The 7384-nt window shown below is 31.5% G+C and overlaps 1 protein-coding gene across 1 annotated transcript in view; it reads right to left on the bottom strand.

The window, feature by feature from the left end:
• Dus1 (Dihydrouridine synthase 1) overlaps nucleotides 1–7201 on the bottom strand; it is a gene marked incomplete at its 5' end in the record, with an annotated part of 114420 nt that extends 107219 nt beyond the window's left edge. Inside the window, 1 exon segment of the mRNA XM_067044998.1 lies at nucleotides 7101–7201.
• Nucleotides 7202–7384: the final 183 nt, after the last annotated feature.

Raw genomic sequence — 7384 nt, 5'->3', positions numbered from 1 at the left:
ATTTTGTTTCAACACCATTTTTGTATCTCTATTGTTGGGTATTTTCTTATTTTCTAACCATTCAGTATGGTTGCTATCTCTTTTTTTCTTAGCCCTGAAGAAGGCCTGAAATTCTAACCGAAACGTTGATATTAATAAATAGGTTTCTTCACTTCTGACCACACCTCTAACCATATTCTCCTAATTTACTTAAAATAAATAATTTAGAATATTATAGAACCCAGAGTTTATAGATTTAACACAAACCAACTTCAACTCCAGGTCAATTATGTAATCTAACTTATGTTTACATGTAAAATATCTATTAGAGTATTAGCACATCTATAAAAGATCTACTCATAAATAATTTTAATTACGAATTTCAAGTGACTTAAATACAAAAAATATACTAAGGATATAGAAAAATAAACAAATATTTTATAAAATAAAATGTAATTTCAGAGTAATTAATGGTTCAAGGAAATGACAAATATCGTAACTAGCTGCCGGCATGTAGAAGCGGAGGGTGTAAAAGAATTCCGGAAATTCTGGCTAAAAAAAAAGATGATACCCCCTCTTCTTTTATGGAAAAATCCATTAGTTATAAATGAAAATTCCTCAACATCCAGAATTCATAAGTGACGTGAGTGAATGTATGGGGTAATGATTATGAAAATGTGGAAATAAATTTCGTAACTTGACAACTTATATAAAAAAAAAAATCTATGACTGGTTGACACCCTCACTGGATAATTGTCTTCTAAATTCTGAATTCTGAATACTGAATGCGTTGGGTTCGATTCCCACCTGGTGGAGTTAATATTAATATGTCGGCAGTAATGAGCCAGTGGAGGCTAAGTGCGCTAAAGCCTCAAACATTCTACATGAGAGGAGCATTGCATGAACTCCAATTGTCTATTTTATTATACAAAACGTCTCTAGGCTACTGGAACTGGATAAGGGTTGAACAAAAGGATTAAGATGATTAGAAAGGATTATAAGGAATTTTGAGAATTTGGTTGGTATGAGGTCAGGGGACGAAAGGGATTGAAGGTCATAGTATAGTGTTCTGGTGGAATCGTAATAGGGTGCATACTATGTTTCTAATGATTTTGGATTGGATACGTTTCATGTCCTAGATTACGTGTTACCATGGAATTATTTTATTTTTATTTTCTTTGATTTATGTTTTCTATGATTTTTTATTTATTTTTTCCGGCCAAAGCTCCCGGATACTGCCTCCTAACCATGGTTGGGGGTCAAAGTTCTTCATTTTGTGGGACCGCCACTCAATGAAAAAGTCAACGTCCCAGGCCGGATTCGAACCGGCACCGCCAATAGACATCAAATTGGTAAGACTGTGTCTTAACCACTGAGCTATGGGCGGCCCAAATTCTTTAATTACTTTTATCATTAAACTGTTTTACTATTGTTTACCTCTATAATATTTCATTATCATCATTCATTTTTTATTATAACCTTTCTATATTTTTTTCATTACTTTGTCCTTTACATATAATACGAATGAACAATTAAGAATCAAATTAAAAAAAAAAATTAAATCGAAAAAGAATTTAAAAATGCATATAAATAAAAAGCAGTTTCACACAAGCTCTATTAATTGGGCGAAAAAAATATAACTAATGCTGAAAGGGATTATTATGTTGAAGTTCTCAAAGTAATGAATCCGCTAACGATCTGGAACCGAACGGTCGACTTGGCATCCCAAACCAGCACGACTAGAAGAGGTCCTGCTGGAACGATTAGTGTTCAGGTTCCAGTAAGGGAAAGAAAGAGCCGATACTTTCGCTCTCGACTCAGGCCGTTCACAGGACCTTCACAAGTTCACAAAAATCTTAGGAACTCTCACACAGCAACAGAGGCGAGGGTGAACATAATTAATGGATTAGGTGTTTTAACAAGAGGCTTTCTTCAAGGACACCTAAATAATCAACAGCTTATATTATATCTTCATTTTTAACACTTACAACAACATCATTATTCACTATATGTATAATATAACATAACTTCAATACAAACTCTTCCTCATATTAATTTGATGTTCCCAAAATGTTGGGGGATGGAATATATCAACACAAAAATGATACAAGAAATAAAGAAAAGGACCAAATAAAACAGCACTTGTACAGCATACAGCCAAAAATCAACGTAATTTTGATTTTGATAACACCATAATTTTACATAAAGAAAACAATTTATACAAAAGAAAAATATTTGAATCAATTTATATATCAGAGAACATCAATTACACAGTTAATTTTAAAACAGATACTAAGAATTTAAACCAACATTATGCAGAGTAAATTTATAAAAATAATAGAGAAATTTGTTGCTAGTTACAATTAAATGTAATAATGGAATTTTGAGAATTAGAATAAATACATAATTGAAACAAAAATGCAATTTAAAATAAAAAATATATTAATTTTAAAACAAGACAGACCTGTGTGAGTGGGAGGTTATAAACGGTTTGTTATATGGTGGTGTATTTAGTTGTTGATAATCTTACAGAGGAAAATTAAATTTTAATGTTTTTAAATTTTAAATAAATAGGTTAAGCTAGACTTAAGCTTAGTAATAATTGACTGTTGGAATAGGTTTTGAACTTATAATAAAGAAAATGACCTGGACAGAATAGCCTGCAATAGAAATTTTAAATTAATGTGAGGAAGAGTTTGTATTGAAGGTATGTTATATTATATAGTGAATAATGATGTTGTTGTAAATGTTTAAAAATGAAGATATAATATAAGCTGTTGAATATTTAGATGTACTTGAAGATGGCTAGAATGGCCGAAACGTTGGACTAGTGAAAGATAAAGTGTTGAGACAGAATTGGATACTAATTTTTGATTTATTTAATAAATAATTACCTTGTCTCAAAAAAAAAAAATTTTGAAATAATATAATTAAAGAGGCTCTATTTTGTTCAACGGGAGACTATACGGTTATCGTTTGATGGAATAAATTTATTACGAGGGGGAACAACATAATCGTCCAAATCTGAGGGAAAATAGAAATACTTTGAATAAATAATTGCATGAATTACTTTTTTTGCTGGCCTCAAGTTTTTCTATTCTTGAAAGTCTAAGAACCAAAATAATAGAAGTACTCTTCGGCCATTTCTTATATTTGATATATTCTTTGATAGCTGTAACATATGACCAAATCTTCTTGTAGGGCAAGAGCCCAAGAAGAAAAAAAAGTCAGTTATTTCATCTCAAATTTTGATTAATTTAATGAAAACTAAAACTACTTGAGTGGTTACACAACAGCATTCTGTGCATGTTACGGTTGCCATGGTGAAATAAAAACACTGGCAATATCTACGTAGACAAGGGGTGTTACGGTTGTCATGGTGAAATAAAAACACTGGCTAGATTTGCGTAGACAAGGGGTGTTACGGTTGTCATGGTGAAATAAAAACACTGGCTAGATCTGTGTAGACAAGGGGTGTTACAGTTGTCATGGTGAAAACAAAACACGAGCGATATGTTTTAGACGAGTGTGTTTTGTTTGAGTGAAGGCGGCAGTTAGATTTTGGAACACGTTACGATTGTTCAATGTGAAGTGGTAATAGTTTAAAGGCCCTCTGTCTTTATTGTTTGAACCGAAATATCACCATATGAGAAATGTCATCTTATATGTTTTGTTTTTCAAAATTATGGTGTTTACTTCAATAGACGATAATTAACAATAGAAGTGGAGGACTACGTGGGGTTTGAACTAAATTTTATCTTGTTTTTTTTGTGTTTTATATCCACTTTTATACTCTTTTGGATAATAATGTAAATATAGTTATTAAGGTTAAGGTTAAGTCAACCTATAAGTTTTAATTGTTTTATTAATTGATAAGAATTCTTTTTTTTTTTCCTTTTTCATTCTCTGCATATATATTTTTTTCTAATTATTAAACTTTTGTACATATAATTCAGTTGTTCTTTCTCTGCTTTGAACTTGTTAATTTACTTTTTTTTTTTGTTTGTTGTTCACGGAATATTACGATAGTTCAACAGGTGGGTAGGTTACACCCCTAGGTTTCCTATCATCTACATGTAAAAATATTCGCCAGTCATATTCAACAATTGTTTATATAGTGGTATATTTTAGTTATATTGTGGGCATAATGCTTCGGGGTTTTCGTTATTTCCAAGAAAAATAACGTGGCACCTGAGGAGTAATTTATTCTTTATTGTTTAATTTTGTTTTTTTATTTTTGCGATTATATTTTTTTTTATTTGACTTTAACTCACCCCTTCTCCGCTGAGCGTGGGCAACGATAATTTTTTATTCATTTAAACCTCTCCCTCAAAATTTAGGCTTTTACGTTTTAAGATAAATATAATCTAAAACAAGAAAAAAAAATAAAAAAAGTATGATACAATCTTTCTAGATACGCTAGATGTTTCAAACACGGATCCAACAGTAAATTTTATTTTCAAACGGTAGTAAAATTATTTAAAAAATAATAAGTTTTATTCCCAGATCTTGAAATACTATAATAATTATTACATAAATATAATAAATTATGTAAATGTAGGTAAAATAGTGAGAAAGCCACTCAGACCTGTACTTTTACTTTATAAGGGCTGATTCAACTTTTCATTTTCTTTATATTAATAAGTCACTAGTTGATTAAGGATGGGATGAATAATGACAAAGGAGATGTCCTTCTGACGATTAATTAAATGGGCTAAATTAAGGATAAAACTCTAGGAAGGATAAAGGAGCTACTTGACGTAAAAGGGTCATTAGGCTAGAATGGAACATCCGACAACCCCAACCCTCTCTCCCTCATCTCAGAGTCAAATTGATCTTTTTTTGCTGACAATTTTTTATTTCTAAATTTAAAACAGGACCCAGTAGACAATCATTTCTCCTTTACTAAATTAGGTCTTCAGGAAAAAATAAGAGAAGGATATTTTACTAAATTAAGGATTTATTCCTTTCTTATTTTAAACAACCCTTCTCTATATAACTTCTTGAATTGTTCATTTAAAATGAGAGAGAACATCCAGTACGATCCTCTTAATTTTTTGAAATGACACTTAAAGCCATATCTGCAGGAATTTTTTAAATCTCTACATAATAATATAGGGCTATAGGTGTATGTTAATTTATTGTCTATCTTAATTATACCTTTGAAGCTATCGACCACATTGCATAGCTTTTCACTGATATTATTTTTTTTAAATATATTTATTGTTATTACACAGTAGCACCGTGGTAAGGCGCGATGCCACAAACTCCAAGTACCAGGGTTCGAATCCGGCTGGACAGAAAATTGTTTTTTTGTTAGTGTAGCCATGAGTCAATCCTGTGTGTTCTGGTAGTTGGACTTTCTTAGTTGGATAAAAATCTGGCGGTCGATAATGAGTCTGACCAAATCACCTCCTTGCACAACCGTTGGTCTAGTAACAGTACTCCCTTACGAAGTACTGCACCCCTGGCCCTTCATGAATTGTAGTGGTACAGATTTTAATTTAATTTTTAATTCCAAAAAAAACAAAACACGGAATATAGTTTCATAAAAGAAGAAAAGACAAATTTCCCTAGAATCGATGCTTTAATGATAGCGAAATCTTTTGCAACAAACTCGGATTTCTATTGTGAAGATTAGAATTATAAACAAAAATTGTGTATGTTTATTCTAAATTTCAATATATTTCCAACTGGAATGCTAAATCATCACGTATTTAGTTACTTTAAGTAGTCTTTCGGAATAAATTTAACCTCTTATGAACTTATAATTTGTATCTTGCATCATACTCTAATCGAAGTTATCTCCACAAAAATATGATCGATTAATTAGATTCAATAATAATTTATGATCTCTTCTAGCCAGCGTTGGGAGCGTGGTAGCACCATGGTAAGGCACGATGTTACGAACTCAGAGGACCCCGGTTCGAATCCGGCTGGGCAGAAAATGGTTTTCTGTTTCAATGTAGCCGTGAGTCAACCCTGTAGGTTCTGGGGCCCTGGATTCAGCCACCGGTCGAGCGGGATTATGACCAAATCACCTCCTTGCACAACCGTTGGTCTAGTAACAGTACTTCCTTACAAAGTCTTGAACCCCAGACACCTTTCATGGGTTGTAGTAGTATAGATTTTAATTTTTAATTTCTAGCCAGCTTTAACCGATTAGAATTGTTCATTCCAAATATGGACTTTGACCTACAGAGCCTAAAAGAAGAAGTAGGTTTATGTAACCTTAATTTCAGGTACTGAAGAGCCTCAGCGCCCTGTCCATTTAGGAGTTATGTCAATAGAAGATTAATGGTTAATTATTACGGTTAGTTATATTATTATGGAAAATTAGCCATATCATACTACCACTGATGGTTTTATTATAATTTTGGGAGAAGAAAAAAATTTTTCGGAGAAGTTATTTTTTTGTGTTAGGAGAATGACTTTTAGTTTTATTTATTTGGATTTAACTAATAAAGAAAAAAAGAGAAAAAAAAAAAACAGTTACCGGAGCGGTATTTGGAAAAATGAGGTAACGTGAAAAAAAAAAAAAATTGTGTCACCGAGTATTAATTCTTGTGTTATTTGAAAAATTAGCACGTGGGATTAACTTTTCTTATTTATTGCAAGAAATGAACAGAACAGAATAAAACAGAAAACTTCCTCCCTGTTTTCTCCTTTTTTTCTATTTATTAAATTATCTAATTTTCCTCTGTAAAAATTGTATTTTCTGGAAACATAAAATGAAAATCCTTTACGAATTGTGAAAGATGTCGCATAATTACAATCGCCATCAAGGAAACCGTAGTCATGCCGGAGAAAGAAGTACTCAAGCTCGAATAAAGAAAAGGCAAAAACTATTTCGTTCCTATTAGTGAAAGTATATAGCCAATCATATTCTTAGGAATCGAAAGAATTTAAAAAAAAAAAGGAAAACAGGTAAACAAAAAATAAAACGTTAACGGTAAATCAATTAAAAAGAAAATAATTAAAAAAAAAAACTGAAACTTTCATCAACCAAAGAAGTGACAGTTACAGTCTCAGAAACATGACATTTAAAATCGATAGCAACGAGGAACTAGTAACTGTAATCAATCATGAAAAAAGCCACATAAATGAGTATCCAATAATACCTTAATGAGTTTCAACGTTGTCAACCCTCAAGGAAGTTCTCCAGCAGCAATCTTAAGAACGCAGGTTTCTTATTGATGCTAAGCCAAGGATGACAGTCCAGCTAGAAAACGAAACGAAAGGTAACATCCGTTCAAAACAAGCATTAGTCCAGAAGTATAAAATGGTACAATTTTAAAAAGATTATTTAAAGATTTGTACAAAATTATATTGAGAGAACCAGAAGATGTAGTAAAGAAAAAAAGGGCTTGATTCTTTTAAAAGGATTAACCATAAGAAAACAAAA

Source organism: Halyomorpha halys, unplaced genomic scaffold (assembly GCF_000696795.3).
Source record: "Halyomorpha halys isolate HHAL.00 unplaced genomic scaffold, Hhal_1.1 Scaffold414.1, whole genome shotgun sequence".
Classification (NCBI taxonomy): domain Eukaryota; kingdom Metazoa; phylum Arthropoda; class Insecta; order Hemiptera; family Pentatomidae; genus Halyomorpha; species Halyomorpha halys.
This window is presented reverse-complemented; position numbering and strand designations above follow the sequence as displayed.